This window comes from Sturnus vulgaris, chromosome 6, assembly GCF_052056855.1.
Source record: "Sturnus vulgaris isolate bStuVul1 chromosome 6, bStuVul1.hap1, whole genome shotgun sequence".
NCBI lineage: Eukaryota > Metazoa > Chordata > Aves > Passeriformes > Sturnidae > Sturnus > Sturnus vulgaris.
In genome coordinates, this window is record NC_142248.1 from 43,396,855 (window position 1) to 43,415,128 (window position 18,274).

At 45.7% G+C, this 18,274-nt stretch overlaps 1 protein-coding gene across 1 annotated transcript in view; it reads left to right on the forward strand.

The window, feature by feature from the left end:
* The window catches only part of RTN1 (reticulon 1), a 114,738-nt gene that overhangs the window by 46,800 nt on the left and 49,664 nt on the right, over positions 1-18,274 (forward strand). The window lies entirely within an intron of this gene.

Sequence of the window (18,274 nt, forward strand, 5' to 3'; positions counted from 1 at the left end):
GGAATATTTTTTTCCCCCCCCGTGTCTTAAAGTGGAGGAGGGCAGGAATTGCAGATCATTTATTAATGCTCTGCTCCACTGTGGTCTTAATCTCCAGCAGATGGGCCAGGATGCTCTGGCTGACACTCAGTGTGAGCCTGCTGACTTGCACAGAGCTTGCCTTTCCAAGCACAGTGATGCAGGCACTGCAAAAGGCACTGAGTGTAGTGGTCATCCTGAAATGTGATTCCAGCAATTTCAGAGGCTGAGAGAACTTAATCCCTGTTCTTGGGAGAGAAGGTGAGATGTAAATGTGTGTGCACACATGGATGTGCCTTCCTATGGATGTGTTTTGGAGTAGTTGGGTTTTGATTCTTTGATGTGGCATTTACTGTGTGGCCATGCTTGCCAGAGAAACTCTGATAACTGCTTTCTTGGCTATGATAATACTGTGTGCTTCCAATTACAGCACCATTTCTGATCCTTATCAGTGTTTCTCTTCCTTTCATGATACCAGAGCAGAAATTATTATGGTTGAACCAGAAAGAATAAGGCTTCAGAAACCATCCTACTGCTATCAGTGGATTTTTGTGCTGCTCCAGCCAACTGAAATAATGGTGTGAGCTGCCTGCACTGCACTAAAATGCATTTCCATGTGTAGAAACATCATTAAAGACTGGCTTAAAGTACACAGCATTAAAGGACTTAAGACAAAAAATAAAAGAAACTTTCTAGAGTGTAGCACCAGGCATACTAGAGTCTGCAGGAGATTTAGTGTCCAAGGGTGGAGAGCTTTCCTTAGGAGACTGGTGACAGTAATTTGTTCAGTCTAGTAAAATGAGAGCTCCAAGGGAGTGATTGCTTCCTATGAATATTTTCAAGGGGCAAGAACTGATGCTGACAGAATAACTAATGGATGTGGGCTGGTGATGAATAAATTCGGGCTGGAAATTTAGGAGACTCCTAAATATCAGACAGGTTGTGTAGCAACTTTCTAAGGAGTATAGGAATCAAAAGCCAAATTGCTTCTTAAGACAGAGGTTGATGTCCTGAAAAGGGCCCTGTGACAGTGTTTGTCATTTGGCAAGGGGATGGCTTTGCCTAGTGATCCAAATGTTCCCCACTTTCAGCTTTGAATTTTGTGGAAATCTGGTTCCTTTGCCCATGGAGTGTCCTTAAAATGTGTTGGAAAGCAACAGGGACCTGTGTGAGGGAGCAGCTTGGCTACAGAAATCTGACTCCTTGGTTTAAAGGTGTGGAGATAAATAGGATGGCATGGTCTTGTCTGAAGACCCCAAAAAGTGGAGTTGAGAAGTCATGGAGATGCCAGACATTGTGGGGATGGAAAGGGCAGGAACTCCAAGTGTATCACCTTGTGTGCCAGCCCTTGCCTTGCATAAATAGAAGGCATTTCCCTGCTTCCATTTGCCCCTTTGAACAGCCTGCCATTCCCTCCCAGCAGCATCTCCTGCCAAGGACTGATAGGAAATAGATTTATTTTTGAGGGCTGAAGTGCTGATTAGCAGAAAGGACTTTAAGCATCCCCAAGGCTGGCAGCAAGTTTCAGATCTGAGATACCCATCTCCTCCTTTAAGTGTGGCATCAAGGCAGGCTGTGCTTGAAACTCTGCAACCTCTCTCATATCTCAAACCCTTCTGAGGGTTTTGTTCCTGCTCTGCATGGCTTTGCATGGGATGACAGAGGAGTATCACAGGACAGACTGATTCCCATCTGGACATTTGTGCATTCTCCACCTTCTGCATGTGCATTAGCAATTGAATTCACCAGGAAAATGTGCCTCCAGCCATCAAGCAGCACTTCTGCATCTTCACAGCCTCTTCTGCTGAGCCACAGCCCTGCCAGGAGTTCAGCACTGCTGTTCTATTTCCACCCAGCTTTACCTTCCTGCCATCTCCCTGCAACTCTGGCTTATTCCTCTGTCTGCAGGACACAGCCTAGACAGCTAAATTCATTAAAGCTATCTCTGCTGCAGCCAGGCCTTCTGGAGCTCCAATCCCAGAGACTCTGGAATGGATCAGAATTGGGAAACATGAATTTTTAAGTAATAATAGGTATCTTCAAATTGCACATCAATTTAATGAGGATAAATTGTGCAGGCACTCAGATTCTGATGCACATTACTGACATTTTTAGTGCCTGGACTCTCAGGAGGATGCATCTCTGTCAGCCCAGTTGCTCTAAGAGGCAGCTGAGTAAAGGCAAATTGCAGATGCACCAAAGTATTTTGTTTTTACCTCTCAAAAAAGTGATGCCTCCAGTGCCATCTTATGAAATTCACCAGTGTCCTACTTCATAAACTTCCAGATGGATAAGGCTGCACAATTTAGATAGTAAAATCTAGCAACCAAAGAGAAGGAACATTAAAAAAAAAAAAAAAAAAAAAAAAAAAAAAGATAGCTGGAAGATTGTTGCCTGAATCCTAGCAAACAGTGTTTAGATCCTGCATCTCTGCTCGTGGGTGTCCCCAGCCACCTCCCAGGGACAGGGACATATGCTTTTCAAAGCAGGCTAAATGTACCTTATGGTCAAATGGCATGGGGCTGGGGGGAAAAGGGGGTAGAAATGGATTTGTGCATTCTCCATGTGCTCCCACTTCATGTGGAGTAATGAGAGCGGCTCCCACTGGAGTTGGAACAGCCTCGAGGCAGGGCTAAGGCAGCCTCCAGCAGCCCTAAGGGGAAGAAACAGGAGGTGATGCTTCCTCAGACTCAATCCCTGCCTTCCTTGGTCTCCTACCCAAGAAGGGATCCGTGGTTTTTTACAAAGTCTGGGTTCTTCCTCCTGTAACTGGTTAAATCATCCCCAGCTGATGCTTACAGTGAGGGGCAGAGCAGCTGTAATGTGCAGAGAACAGGACACAGCAGCTTATTTGTCTGATTCAAGCACATAGATGACCCTGGGGGAAAGTTCAGCCTTAAATCAGCACATTTCTGCCTTAAGTTAATCCCCTCCCTGCCCAGTGTTTCCCACTGCAGCACTATCCAGCACTGCTGATGAGGATGTACAGAGCATCCCTGCAGCAGCCTCTGCTCCAGCCAAGGTCCCCACACCTGGTATGGAGCAAAAACAGCATCAGGCTGGTGCTCCTGAACATATTTCAGGCCATCCTCCAGCAAACAGGCATGGCCATGGTGCAAGAAGCTGCTGCCTTGGTGCAGGCTGCAGGACCTGCACAGCAGCTCTCGTGTTCACCACGTTCCTCTGCCTTTGTGCACGTGTTGTTCCTCATGTTCTTTGCTGCTCCAGACTGGAAGAGCTCATTCCCTGCACGAAGACAGATAAAATTCCATACAGGGAGGCCACCACCTCGTCATTCACTCCTAAACATGCTCCTCTTTGGGGCTGTGTGCTCATCTGAGAATAGCTCCTTGCCACAGCCTCCTCTGCAGGAACAGTGTTATTTATTCATAGGCGTTGGGTTTGCTCTGATAGTCTTTCTGAATTTATTCTAAAAAGAGATCTGCCTTGTGCCTGGGAAGTGCCTGGCCCTTCCTCCAAAATGGAAGTGAGAAAAGCTCCCTCCTTGTGTGTTTTTTGTGCATGGTTAAAAATAGCCTCCCAGAACTGTATGTTGGATAAATATGAATGAGGGAAGAACAAATGTAGTAACCTTCAGAGTCTACAAATGGACAGGTATGTGTGTCTATTCTAGAGCTTCTAAAATTTCTTTTCTCACCCATTTCATACTCTAGTTTCTGCTTTCTTCTCTACCTTTCTTTGTCCTTTGTTCCCATGGCTTTGCTTTAATTCTCCTGCATCATTCTTTTTTTCATTTAACTCTCACTCTGCTCTACCTATTTCTCTCCCTTCCCATCAGTGTCCTTCCCTGCCTCTGCTTTCCATCCTGCTCCTCCACACCTCATCTTTTTCTCCTTTCCCAGTACTTCTCCCTGTTCTTAGCCAGTGCTCTCTGTTCTCCTTTGTCTCCTCTTCCTTTTCACTCTGGGGACTCCTGATACCCAAAGACAGCCCTGACCTGGGTGCCCAGCACAGCTTTTGGCTCAGGAGCAGGGATGACAGCCAAAGGGAGGTGTTTCCTTGCATCCTGGATGTGCAGACAGAAATACCTCACTGAAATGGTTGTTTACACTTGTCATCTTGGTCAGAATCAGACATAAAACCCTTAAGCCTGAATCTGATGGATTTAAACACGTGAAAACGTTAGAAATAAAGAGTCTACCCATATGTTGTGAGTGTCTTACAGTGACAGACCTGAATGTTTATCCACATGAAGACCCTTTCACACCACGAAACAGTGTTAAATGGCTTCAGGGTAAGTGGATTCGAGCCAGAGAGGATATAAATAGCCTGCTGGAAATGCTCTTCATGCTGTCTCCTATCCTCAGCTTCCCTCATCTTTCCCATTTCCAGTTTTTAAAGGAGAAAAATGTTGGGGTTTGGGATATTTCAGGTCAGTCTGGGAGCTGTGTGGGCCTCAGCAGGTCTTTTTGTGTTAAAATCCCATGGCTGATGTGAGCAGCTGCTGGGCTCATGGGCTGTAAGGAAAGAGCCTGAGCCATGTGGCATTTGGATAAGAAAGCATCAAATGCTATTTTAAAATTCTTAAAATCCCTAACTTATTGTGGAAAGCCATTGCCTAACAAATTAGTTGTATTTAACCACTTGAAGCCACTTTTCCTCTTGGAAGAAGAATTTAATGGAAGGATGTAGTTACTTCTGTTTTTGAGCAGGGCAGCCTCATTCTTCCTCCATCCAGTGCTGTCTGTCCATCCTCAACTCTGTACTAAATTAATTTCATGTGTGCTGAGGAGTATGCACTGTTCTAAATTCAACATCAGAAAAATAGGTGTTTATTGCCCTTCTTAGTGAAAAGGAAGTGTTCAGAAAGTTCTACTGAAAAATTAAACCTCTGCAGCATCACACTCTAAATTCTTGTCAAAAAAGGAGGGGGAAAGGTCTGAGTTTTAACATGTTTGCTTGGGCTACCAAAAATCCTCATTGCCTGTATTTAAATTAGATCATACTTTGTTCACTTCTGGCAACTCAGGTGTGAAGAGGCAGCTTTGGACAAGCTGGGCCCTTGGAAGTGGCGTTCCTTTTGCTTTTTGCCCTCCACAGCTCTGTGCCACAGCTGATAGCACTGAGGGAAGACAGGACATGGTTAATCCAGTGCCTGGATCAACTGATGTTGGGAGCAATGGGAAATGGAAGCCACTCAGGCAAAGATGTCTCTTAACCCTGCTACACAACTCTGTCCAATGGATGGGATTTTGGAACAGAAATTTATATTAATACTCAATAGGATGTTGCTATAGCAACTATATGATGTGGTGAATAGTTTCATGGGCTTAAATCCAAAATGCTGGGAGCTAAGATGGGCCTGAGCGTGATTTAGGACGTTGGTCATGTAGTTGCTGGAATGATTGGAGTTGGGGAAAAGTTAGGGTAGAAGATAAAGATGCTTCTGTGGCTCTGGAGGGGGCTGGACCCTGTTAGGTGCAGCTGGGGTGGGAGAGTGGAAATCGAGGACACTCCAGAATCTTCCCTGTGCACCAGTTTGCATGTGCAGCCATGAGGGACCCTGATGCACAGCAGCTCCCTTTTGGTATTAGAAGTTTGCTGTAAACCAGATCTGACATTTAGCTCCAGGTCAAATTAAATTGATTTGACCTAGAATGATTTTTATTGGTTTGTTTTTGTTTCACGTTAAAAAAATCGTTAAAAAAAAAAAAAATCTGTTACAGCTCAGTTCCAAGCAGAATTACTTCCCTTTAATTTTCTCTCTTGCCAAAATGAAGAGTCTTATTTGCCCAGTTTTCAACTGCAGTGCTAAGTTACAAGAGGCAATTTTGGGTTGTTTACGGTGGTGCCAGAAAAAGACATCTTGAACCCTGTCAAAGGGCAGAACTGGAATTCATTCCCTCATCCAGATGTGCTGTAATGGGGAGATGGTGTATGGGCACCCCGTGCTCCCTATTCCACTCCCCTGCCCTTTTCCATCGAGAAATCGACCTTGACATGTAGCCTACTCCAAGGCACTTTTTTCCCCATCCTCTAAGACTGTGACTAATTCCCTCCCTTCACTTCTACCTTGAGAATATTTATAGACTGTGATCCTGTTCTCGCCCTCCCTTTCCTCTGCTGTGCAATATAAATTTATCTGTTATTCCCTCCTCCAAACTGGTCCCAGGTCCTGCCCTCCAGTGCTTGTGCCATCAGCATCTTCTGTAGCTTCTCTGCATCCTTCTGTTCTTGTCCTCCTAGACAGGGAAAACAAACCACAGAAATGCCCAGCTCCTGGGTTTTCTGTGCTAAAGGACAAGGTACAAACAAATAACGGGGGTGTCTTCTCCCTGCTCTGTCCATCCCTGTCAGGGACTTTTCTGTTTTACATTGTAGGGTTAGTGCATGAACTCTTATTTATATTATTTCTGTTGATGGGCTGGCTCTGGCCTCCTTTAGTGTCCTGCTGGGTGTTCAGTCGTGCTCAGGCTGCAGCACTGCACACACCCCCTCACTCCTGAGGGGAATACACTGCATCCCTGAGCACAGCGCCATCCACTGATGCATTTACACCACCCTGGCTGAGGTTTTTAATGCAATGAGTGATTACCAGTATCTGATACTGCATGTAAAGACCTCACTCCAGGACATCTTAGTGTCTTAATTCCCCCTGTTTCCACTTTATCCATCTGACTGATATCCTGTTATGAGTTGATTACCAGAGGGAACCAAATGTCAACATTACAAGAGAAAATTAAGTTTCCCACACTCAGTATTTTTCCTGTGCTGCCTAAAGCCAATATTATAGCCAAGAAGGCTATTAGATTTAATTTTTTAACACTTTTTTTTTTTTTTAAGCACAAGCCAGAGGCTGGACATGACTGAGCAATATGTGCTGGCAGCACAAAAAGTCAACTGTGTCCTGGGCTGCAACAAAACCAGTGTGGGCACTGGGCTGAGGGAGGAGATTCTGCCCCTCTGCTCTGCCCTGGTCAGACCCCACCTGGAAAGCTGCATCCAGCTGTGGAATCCTCAGCACAGGAAGGACATTGAAGTGTTGGAGTGAGTCCAGAGGAGGCCACCAAGATGCTCCAAGGGTTGGAGCTGCTCTGCTCTGGAGACAGGCTGAGAGGGGTGCCCATGTTTTGTCTGAGGAAGAGAAGGTTCTGGGGTGACCTCATTGAAGCTCTTCAGTACCCAAAAGGGCTACAAGAGATCTGGAGAGGGGCTCTTTACAAGGGCATGGACTGAGAAGACCTGGGGGTAAATGGCTTCTAACTGCCAGAGGGTGATGTTAAATCGGAGATTAGGAAGAAATTCTTCCCTGTGAAGATGGTGAGGCCATAGGCACAGGGTGCCCAGAGAAGCTGTGGCTGCCCCATCCCTGGCAGTGTTGCAGGCCAGGTTGGAGGGATTTGGAGCAATCTGGGATAGTGGAAGGTGTCCCTGCCCATGGCAGAGGGGTGGAACTGGATGATGCACAAGGTCTCTTCCTACCCATTCTATGATTCTAATGCTTAAGCTTATCCAGTAGTGATGCTCTTCCAAATGCCCTCTGGCTCACTGACAGTGGTAGACTCTAAAAATGGGCTTTTCCCAGAGGAAAAACTGCTTCACTTACCCTGAAGTTTTCTGGATCTCCTATCTCTTTGAAAACGGTGCAGAAAAAACTGCTTGCCATATTTTCATAGTCTCTTTGGAGATTTTTATCATTGTGGTGCAAACCTGTGGGTGAATCAGCAATATCTGCAGAGATGTCCTGCCCAGAACTTGCTCTAGAAGCTGCTTTCTCCTCAGCTGATGTGCTGTACCTGGTGTATCTGCTGGGATGGAAAGGTCCTTGCTGGTCATCACAGATGCAATTCTGACTGTTGTGTAGCTGTTTTCCAAAAGTAGCTCGTGCTAGATCCTGAAACAGGAGAATTGCCCTGGAGGTCTTGTATTTACCCTGTCACTTCAAGCAGGAGCACCTCCACTGATTGCATGTGAGAGTTCCTTCTGTAACTACTCTCAAAAACTTTCAGGGTTGCTCAGGGTCTGAAACCTTCCTGGGCTGCATAGGAAACCATTCCAGTGCCTTCTGCCTCCTCTAGGGCCAGGGTGGCAACAGGCTGGGAGTCTTGGATGTTCCACTGGGGGAATATTAGTGGCACTACATATTAATGGCTAGTTTCTTTTATTTTCTTTTTTTTTTTTTGCTTTTACTTAGAGTTAGGATTGAAGTACAAGAGATGGATTTTCGTATTTGGACTCAGTTGTGTATTAATTCTTATCTATAGTACAGAGAGTTCTTTAGCACTTTTAGCTAACAAGCCAAAAGTGAGCAAATGTCTGTAGCTTTTGTTAGTTACAAGGTCTTTTAAAGCCTAAGTAGCTAATTAAAAATTAACATCTACATTATTTATACTTTTTACCCAATGACTAAACACCTGTGACCCACACTGTGGGATTTTCTATTCAACCAAAAACTAGTACTTAAAACTAAGAAGAAGAAGGAACAAGAAGGAAGAAGAGATAATGCCTAAGGATGTCCATTTTGTCACATACTTATTACTATATTTTAAAACTGCAAATTCCAAACCTTTCACTAATATTACACACTACTATTCAAACTACACACCAGTGATTCTAACTCTAGCACTCAATTTTGGAAGCCTTCTTCAAGGCCTCAAATCAAAAGCAGCGTTCTTTTGAGGGTCAGTGTCAGAAAGCACAGAAAGTTTAAAACTTCCAGGCTTCAGGGCTCCAACAGGGGAACAGACATTCTTTGGAGGAAACCAGACCTCCCTGTGACTGAAAATCTAAGTTTTCATTGCAGCTTTTCCTAGAAATCCTGCCGCAGGTGTGGATGAGGCAGCAGCACTGCTGGCACATGGATGGGATGACAGGCAGAGCAATAGGAGAGCTCCCTGCTCCTGCCTTTCCCTGCAGCTTCCACAGGCAGCTGGCACCTGACAGGGCTCTGGTAAAGCTGCACGGAGTATCAGGAGCTGTGTAATTATCCCCAGCCTTTCCCTCGTGGAGCCAAACCCCAGCTGTGCTGCTGAGCACCAGGAGAAGCTCCTGGCAGGGAGGTTGGTCCTGGTGCTGCTGCAGAGCTGCTGCCCCCCTCCCGCTTTAATAACACCCCACAAGCCCAGAAAATGATTGGGTTGGATCGAGCTTGCTCTGCCACAAGCTCAAAAGCTCTCAGGAGTGCAGGCTGTGCTGTTGTTAACCTTGCAGAAGGCTGATTCAGCCAGCAACCTTGGCTGTGGGGAGCTGGGTCCCCCTGCAAGGAAGGAAGGAGAAGGAGCATCTCCTGGGCTCTCACAGTCAAATTAACCTGTGTTCCTTGAAACTTTAGTTATGCCTCAGAGTTCAAACTTTCTGGCTGCTCTCCTGGCTGGGTGAATAGTTTTGGTGTCATGTATTCACAATAGAGGGAGGGAAGGACTTGTATCAGTTCTTCTGTAACGTAGAGTGAAGGGTCTAAAAAACATCCTCCAGGGGAGTGAGATGTCTGGGGAGGATTTTCCCGTCTCTGCTTGGAGTGAACTCATCTGTCACAGGAGAAGAGACACAGTGGCAGGTAAAGAAAGGAGAGACCTTGAAGGCAAGGGCATTTCTAGCATTAGTTATAGCACACATGGCCCAATCCTCCTCAAGCAGAAGCTGGAGCCAGCAGGTTGATGCTGATTTATGACTGCAGTTGCTCTGCCCCAAATTCTGCACTAGTTTGAGAGGTTTAAATTTTAATGTAATTTTGAAAACTTTTTGATTGACTTTCAGATGCATCCTTGGTGGCACCACCTTCCAGAAGCAGAGAATCCACTTAATGTGCAAGGAAGCCCCATTAGGGCTTGGATCAGAGTCTGCTGCCTCACCTGCCTCTGCAGAACCTCCCCATTTCTCTTTTTTCCTTTAAATAATTTCTGATATTATATATTCTATATCCTGCTCAATGCTCTACAAGGTCCTTTGTCCTAATGTTTCTGTTGCTGCCTGTAAAGGTAGTCACCAGGAGTCAGCACACCTGGTCCTCTGGCCTTTCTGGAGCAGGTCATGTTCAGGTGGGAAAGCCTTGAGTGAAAAGAGAGCTTGACAATGATTTTTTATATTTTTCTGTGTCTGCCTCCGTCAGCCTGGCACTGCCACGTCCTCTCTGACCTAGATTTCCCTGCTGTCCCCTGGGCATTAGATTTGATCCTGATTTATGGCCAGTAATGCCTTGTCTTCAGACTCTATTTGTTGGCTCCCAGGGCCTCGTACTTCCTTCTCTGGTGACAGTTTTATGCAGGTGTAACTCTCGTACCTTTGGTGGAGTCACTTCTGATTTACCCCAGCCTACAGTGCCTGACAGCTGGTTTTCTCCCTGAATTACTGTGCCTGACACATCACTGTAGGTGTTAGGCACTGTCACAAAATTAATTTTCCTCTCGAGAGCCCTCAGTGATTTCAGCTGAACCTCTTTGCAATTGTCACTCTGTCTCCTTGGAAGATTCATGCAGCTGGAGTGGCTTCGTCCTTGGGGGATGGGGAGCCAAGTCCAAGTGCAAGACAACCCTTTTTGCCTTTTCTCTCGTTTTTATAGATGGCTTTCCATGAGATTTCCAAGATTTGTTGTGGTCAGGTATGAGGGGCATAGAGAAAACTCAGCAGTCCCTCCAGACATGTATCAGATTCTTACTAAAAAACTTGTATTTCAGCAAAGCTCTTCTCCAGCACTGGGTTTTCTCTCCCTGTGGAAGAGCCTAAAGCTGCAGGGCAGTGATTTCTGTCCCAGGTTTATCTCAGCATCAAAAGCAGCTGGCACTGGAATTTCTCCCTTTTTCAGGCTGAGTGGAATCTCTGTGACTGGGGATTGACTTGGAGCAATCATGAAAAGCTGAATTTACAAGGAACTGGGACCCAGCAAAGGTGGAGCTGGATGGGCTGAAGGTGCCTGGGACCGGGCATTCCAGGGATGGAATCTGGCCAGGAGAGGAGGTGGTTCTGCAAGGGAGAACAGCCTGGTCTGCTCTAGGGGTAAAAGCAGTGAGCAGCTGAATTTCCTGAATCATGCTGGAAATGGGATTTCGGTATTTTAAAACTTAAAAGATGAATGAGACTTAGCCAAACACATCCCGATTTTGTGAGATGCTTTGGAGTCTATTGCTCTAAAGGGACTTGAGTCCCATTTCAGGTAATGGAAAAACATGATTTAGGTGCTAATTCACTTAGTGCTTGGAGTATTTTTGTCGTGGAGCTCAGTGAAGTTTTATCATTCCAGGGAAAATGTGACTGCAGTGAAATAAGAAAGAATTAATCTTTTAAGTGGGCTTTAATTATCCTCAGGAAATTGCATTTGAAGGTATTTTAGGTAGTATCATGGAAACCTATCAACCAGTCATGTTACTATCAGCAGAGTGAAAACCTTTTTGCAAGAACCAGATTTTTGTTAACTCACTAAATGATATTTATATATTTTTAAAAATAATGCTGCACATCTAGCAGCATTTGCAAAAGAAACCATTTTGTGGTTTCTCAGACCTCTTTTTTAAATGCTCAGCATTTATCACAGTCCAGAGTACTGTGGAGGGCTGTCACAGACCTTATGTGAGGGTTTTACTGCCAGGTCAAATCGGAGCTCTCTGAGACCATTTATTGAAGCAGAAAGCCCCGAGGGCACGTGGGGGTGGGAAGTGCTGAATCATTTACCATGGGTTCACTTTGCACACTGATAGTTGGCTTTGGGGCACCTGCTCAGCATCTCCTGCCAGATGCTGTGAGCCCTGGAGTCCCGTGGATGCCCATGGGAGCTGAGGATGTTCAACAGCACCAAACCAAGCTCTGCTCCCCTGTGTGACTTGGCTTGGTCTAGGGTGCACCATGGCACCCACAGTGGCTACTCAGCAGCAGCAAAAAATGGACCCTGGTATCTTTTAGGAAAGGCACTGACAAGGAAACAATAGCTGCTGTGGTGCAATATCTGTGGCCAAAAAAAAATAATGCTGTTTAATATCCTGCTAGGATGGAGTGGACCTTCTTAATCTTATTAAAAGCTCAGCAGTGTTTCCTACACCTCCCTCCCACAGATGAGGATGGAGCACTCCACAGCAGAGCCAGGATCTGATCCACGCCTGCCCAGATGTTGGAAGAAACCAGAAGCTGGCTGGGGCAACAGGAAAAGCCCCCAGGCAGGGCCTTGGGGAGAACCATAACATGGTGGTGACCTGCCACCAGCTACTGAGGGGAGTTTCTCAACCAGGCAAACTGATACTCCCAAAAGTGCCAGGGCCTCTAAGGGTTGGATCCTGAAAGAGATTTGTCCCCTGCTCCAGTCTGTGCTCACAAGAACGTGGGGAGTTGATAAAGGTTGCTGATCCTCAGCAGCCAAGGCTTTTGGGGGCTGGGATCCCAGCTGACCCCCATTCCCCCATGTATTTATCATGTGGAAGAGTGACATTGGGCATCCTTGGATCTGGAAACACAATGCCTGTTTACAATAGACAGCTAAAGCTGTGGAAAAGTGATGCAACTCCGGCTGGGAGGCTGCAGTAACTTATATCCTCTGCAAAATTACCTGAAGGAGAGGTTTTACATGCACCAAAGCTTATCATTAACTTGTTTGAATTTAGGACTTGCTTCCATCTCGGGGGGGTGAATCAGAAGCCTCTCCAAAGAAATCAATTGCATAATCAGAGTGTCAATAGGATTACGTCTTTTTTTTTCCACACTGTCCTCTTGCCCTCCTACCTGTGCAGGAGACAGCACCTGCCATGGCAATGTTTCCTCTGCTTGCTGCAGGGTCTGGAGGGAAGGAAGAACAACTTGCACAGCTGAGGCACTGACTCACTCCTGTCCCCAGGAGCTGAGGTACAGGCTGTCAGCTGCTGGGGACAGAGGGAAGCAGCCTTCCTGCTGCTCTGTGTTTCCCCAGCACATTCGGGACCATGCAGAGAACCACAGGAATAACAGAATAGGATCATGAACCCTCCCAATACATCCTGCTTTCCTGTAGCATCTATTGTGCAAATGAATCCTCAAAAGACCCTCGAGATGTGGCCGTTCATGTCTGCCAATGCCATTTGTGGGGATGTATCTTTGTTGCAGACAGGATTATGAGAGTTCTGGAGGAAAGGAAGTTGCCAGCCTGTGAAGTAGGTTTGGGAATCTCCCGAGCTAAAACAAAGAGCACCATCTCCTGGCAGCTGGGAATGGCTGGCACTGCTTCCAGGGATGCACTCCCCGTTGCAGTTCTCCTGCAGGCAGCTTGCTGCTCTCTCTGTCCAGCCCAGAGCATCTGCAGGTGGGACAGCTCAGGGCTGGCAGCTCTGGCCACTGAGAAGGGCTAATCCAGGGGACACTGGGAGCTGATCCAGTGGTGTTATCCACAGCACAGTGATGCCTCTGCTTGGTAGGAGAGCTCTCAGACATCTGGGTTTCAAGCTCTACTCGAGTGGACACACAAAAGTACAAAAGTATTAAAGTACTTTTGAGTTTTGTTTGGATATCAAAGTGTTTGGGGTTAGAAAATTCATGCAGAAGGGTATTGCAGAACTGAGAGCATGACTCCCAAGTGGTACACTCAAATATCCCCGAGGGTGGCCAGATTATTTTGAAGCAGTGTATGATTTGGATTGGGGTTAAGAGACGCCTCTGCCACTCGTACAAGCTGCCCTTGCCACTGGTAGGAAGGTTCTAGTCAAGGACATTTGTAAATCTGGAGCTTTCCTGAGGTTTGGATTGAATTTGAAATCAAGCAGAGAGGGAAAAAGCTTGGTCTGGATCCAAGAAAATGGTGTGCTTTGAATTTGGAGACACACTTGGGACTGCTGGTCTGTCTGGGTATGGTAAAGAGGAGTGGAAAAGCGATGTAAGATTCAACACCTGCATGAAGACGTGTATGGATACAGATGAGAATAAAGTAAGACATGAGTTTTGAAAAGGAAAGTAACTGACTTGGGGAACTAAAAGGACACAATGAGACATCATATATCAGGGTCAAAAAACAGGAAAAATTCCTTCCCTTTTCCCCCCTCCTTTTTTATGCATAAGTGTGGAATAAAAAGGAGTCAAGGTTAAGCAAAGGCTTTTTACTAGTGGCTGATGACAAAGTTGTAAATTTGGTCCAGAACGAAAGAGGCAGGACTATTTAATAACTACTTTTGTTGTGCACTTGGAAGAAAGCAGAAAGATACATTTTCCTAATGGTCATGGCTGAGTGATAAAAATGAACTATGTCTAGTTGATTAATTACTGCAGGTCAGGGATTGTTGAAATGGGACAGGGTGGACATGGGTGAGATCTGGGAAGACCCTGCTTCAGGGAGCTTTCATCCCTGCAGCACTGGGGCAGCCAGTAATGCCTCTTGAAGCTCAATATCCAAAGCAAAAAGTCAGAGCCAACGGTTTAAAAGACTTACAGGAATTTGCTGGAAGCTGCTTGCTCACACTATTCTGCTTTTGTCTGAAAAGGTCGCTGAAACCTTGATTCCTCCCATTGCAACCAAAAAGATTTTGTCTTCTCTGCACAGCTCCAGGCTGTAAAAACTGCATCACCTAATTAAAGATCAGTTCTGCCCTCTCTTCTTCTGGAAAATTATTAATTTTGAGCAAATCAGTGACACAGTAAATACAGAACCTTGCTTTGAGGGTTTGCCAGCTGTTTTGGGGAACTGAAATTTCATGTCACAGAATCATGGAATGGTTTGAGTTGAAAGGGACCTTAAAGATCATCTTGTTCCAACCCTCCTGTTGTGGTCAGGGACACCTTCCACTAGACCAGGTCCCTCAAATGTCAGTATGTCTGTGCCAGTGAGGATCACCAGAGCTGCATGTGAAGCTTGACAGGTTAATATGAAATAAGATTATTTTATTGAATGAGCACAGCATTCTGAAGTGATCGATTTTAATAAGGCCAAGAATACTCTCACTGGGGGAAAAAAATAATCAGTTTTATTTAAATCAGCTTTTTATCTTGACTGTGATCCTCAACTAACTTTTTGTTTCCTGTTCCAGTGTGCTGCAGCAGTGCAGCTTGCCTTGATCCAAATTGGTCTTCAGCTGCCTTTTTTAAATTAAGAGCTACTCTGCACGGAACTAATAATTTCTAAATTATTTCCTGTGTCAATTGCTAAACAGCTCTAAATCCTGTTCCATAGGAGAGGATTTTTGGAGCATTCACTTATTCTAAGCAAACAAAATAGTCATTTTCCAATATTTTTTTTTCCTTTGCAGTTGATGAAAACACATGTAACTTGCTGAGCATCTCAGCTGGGCTGGAGTGATTGAATCACATCCATTGCTTCTTAGCTGGTTGCAGGAAGTGAAATTATTTCCCGAGGGCTCGTGTTACAACTGCTGCTCTCAGGAGCTGAATAGCTTTCCTTCACCTGAATTGGCAGGCAAGTTTTTGGGTAGTTTTGAGTGAAATCCAGATTAAAAAACCCTCAACCCTTGTAACAAGGGTAAATTCAGACCTGATACTGTCATCAGTTACCGGTGCTATTCAAGGCTTCTCCTTCCCACGGATATTGAACCAAATAAACTTGAAGTCAGAGAGGGCATTGCTTAATCACCAGGCTCTGAGTACACTATTCTTCAGCAAAAATCTGCTCAGCTATTATCAGTTTCCCTGTCTTTAATAGCCAGTCTAATAGCTGAGAGATTCACGCTTCCCAAATGAGAGGCTGTTTTAGCAATGGCTTTAAATCAATCCCAGTGGAAATAGGGAGTTACATTAAATCCTATTAATTAGGCAATTTCAGCTGTCTTTGGTGCTTTTGACTCTGCTGTCGCCTTGAGAGTTGGGATCCCCATATGTCCTGCTAATGTGAACCCTCCCTTTGCTCACATACCCTGTAACTCTACCCCAGTAGGAAATGCATTTTCTAGTTTCATTTTTATTTGCAAAACAGTTGCAGGAAAAAAACAAAAAGGTTTACGATTGATGATGGCTCCATTCTAAATGACTCCTGTGTTAACATCTGCTACAGTACCGAGTTTGTACTATTTGAAAATGTGATATTTGTGTCAATGACTATTTCAGGGTTATTTTTCTTTCTGAGGAATAACCTGAAGAATAGGATGGTATTTTTTTTCAACCTCTCTTTATCACTGTGGCTCTCCTGTGAGCTGCTCTGGCTATAACTCCTGCTATGAAGCACCTGACAAAAATGCATCAGAACCCCTTTCACTGCTCTATTGATCAGCACTGCTAAGAGCTGCAAATGCTTGTGCATCTGGCTCCCATGTACTGTGGACAAAGCACAAATGAAAGCTGTGAACAGCATTTGCGAATATTGCTTTGGCAGTGGCTTCAATCTACTTTGACTCTGTTTGTGTTCCCTCTCTTCTTGCAGTGGTGGGATGTTTGTAGGAATGGATTTTTGCCCCCTGATGGTGTTGTGACAGTGTACTCCTAGTGAGCAGGAAGTATTCCATAGGCATCTTGAGCTGGTCCACAGCCACTCAGAGTCAGTGGGACTGTTCTAGTGAATTCAGTGGGCTTTGGATCAGGTCCAGGAGGCACTGAGGAAGCATTTAATGAAAGAGCAGCCCTGAAACCCCTGATTTAGACAGCTACTCACCCAGCACAAATAGTAAATTACAAATAGCAGATACTGGCAGCAACAGGCATGAATAGTCTGTAGTCAGCAACTCACAGTCTGGAATATATTGGCGTAAACAATGCATCAGATAATTCCAGCTAACCAACACATTTGTGAAAATCCAAGCCTGTTCATGGATAATTTTCAAAAAGGCAAGTTCAGCAAGAAGAGCACTTGCAAGGAATATAACCTTTCGCTTTTTGCTTACTCCTCATTTAGAAATGCGTTCTGGGTATCAGCTGTCCTTGCAAGGCACTGGATGACCTCAGGTCGAACCTGGGTGTTGGGCAGCTCAGTTTATGCCTTATTCTGCTTAGGTTTTGCTGTGGTTTTCCACTTCATTCTCACGTAGCTTTGCTGCTGGGACCGAGTTATTTGGAGCAGGGAGGATGGGAGCTGCCTGCAGCAAGTTACAAAAGCATCTTGCAGCCCTGAGTGAGCTGGCAGGAAAGTAGAAGGTGAAATTTGGAGTAGGTAAATGAGAGAGGGGGAAATAAGCCCCAAGTTCACATCTCCACTGTGACCCTCACCACTCTGAGGCAAGAGCTTGCCTTGATGATAAGTGTTTCTATGAAAAGTTCTATGCAGTGCTACACAGCAGTGAGAACACCCAGCTGAAGGCTGAGAATGACTGGGAATGGATGATTTTCTACCTGCTGGCTGCAGCACCCCCTGCTCTGTGCTCGCCTGTGGCAAAGGCTGCTACAAATCCCTGGCTGAGGGGATGGAGCTGCTGCCAGCATCGTGTGCAGGAGCAGATCAGCAGGGAGGACTGGTGGGGAGCAGCAGCACCAAAGCCAGGGAGGATGGGGACACAGGAGCAGGTAGCACAGGTAGGCTGAAAAGCAAGAAGTGGCACTTCTGGGTTGCTTTTCCCCTGTGCTACCAGGTTTCCCCTTGTAACAGGAGGGACATGTTGTTCCCAGCCTAGAGGCGATCCAGGGAAAAGGAATTGCTTGTAAGACATTGCAACACTGAACAATGCAGAAATATGATGAGGGAAATGATCACTCTGCCTTTGTGCGGGGCTTGGGGGGTGTGTGTGTCAAATCCAGTGAGGTTGTGCAGTAAAATAAAGCCTTCAGCTACAACTCTGAAGTATTACAGGGTGGAAAATCCTGCTTCAGGGCTTGCTAAATGAGCTGCACATCCCTGATGCATGGAGGGCTGTGGGGAAAAGCAGTTGCGTAGTGTTTAGAGATGGTATCATTCTCTGTGTGTGCAAGGAGGAAGGAAATACTCATATGCAAGTAGCAAAATGCAAGAGCTTTCACATGGACGTTTTCCAGCTTCTGACTCTGCAGCTGCAGCAATGTTCCTTTAGTATTATGGTGAAGTCTGTGTTGTGTGGGGCAGGTCAGGAATCCCACATCCCTTGCAGGTGATGAGCAGAGGCTGGAGAAAGCCAGCCAGCCCCTGAGATACTTCAGCACACAAGGAGTTAACAGGCTGCTCCCTCCCATAGGCACCAGCTCCTACAGACATTGGCTTTGTTCCTCCTCATCCCATTCCCTCAGCCCCCGCAGAAATCCGTCTCTCCCACCTCCCTCATGGGGGATCTCACTGTTCCCGTGGTCGAGCTGTGCTTTGTATGAATGCTGCACAGGGAGAGTGGCCGCTGTTTCTAATTTAATTAGCATCATCCCCAGGAACTGAGAGCGTGGCAGAGGGAATTAGAGGCAGTGCATGAAAATGATGCATGGGTTTAACCACCTTCATGCCAGCATGATTTCTAGA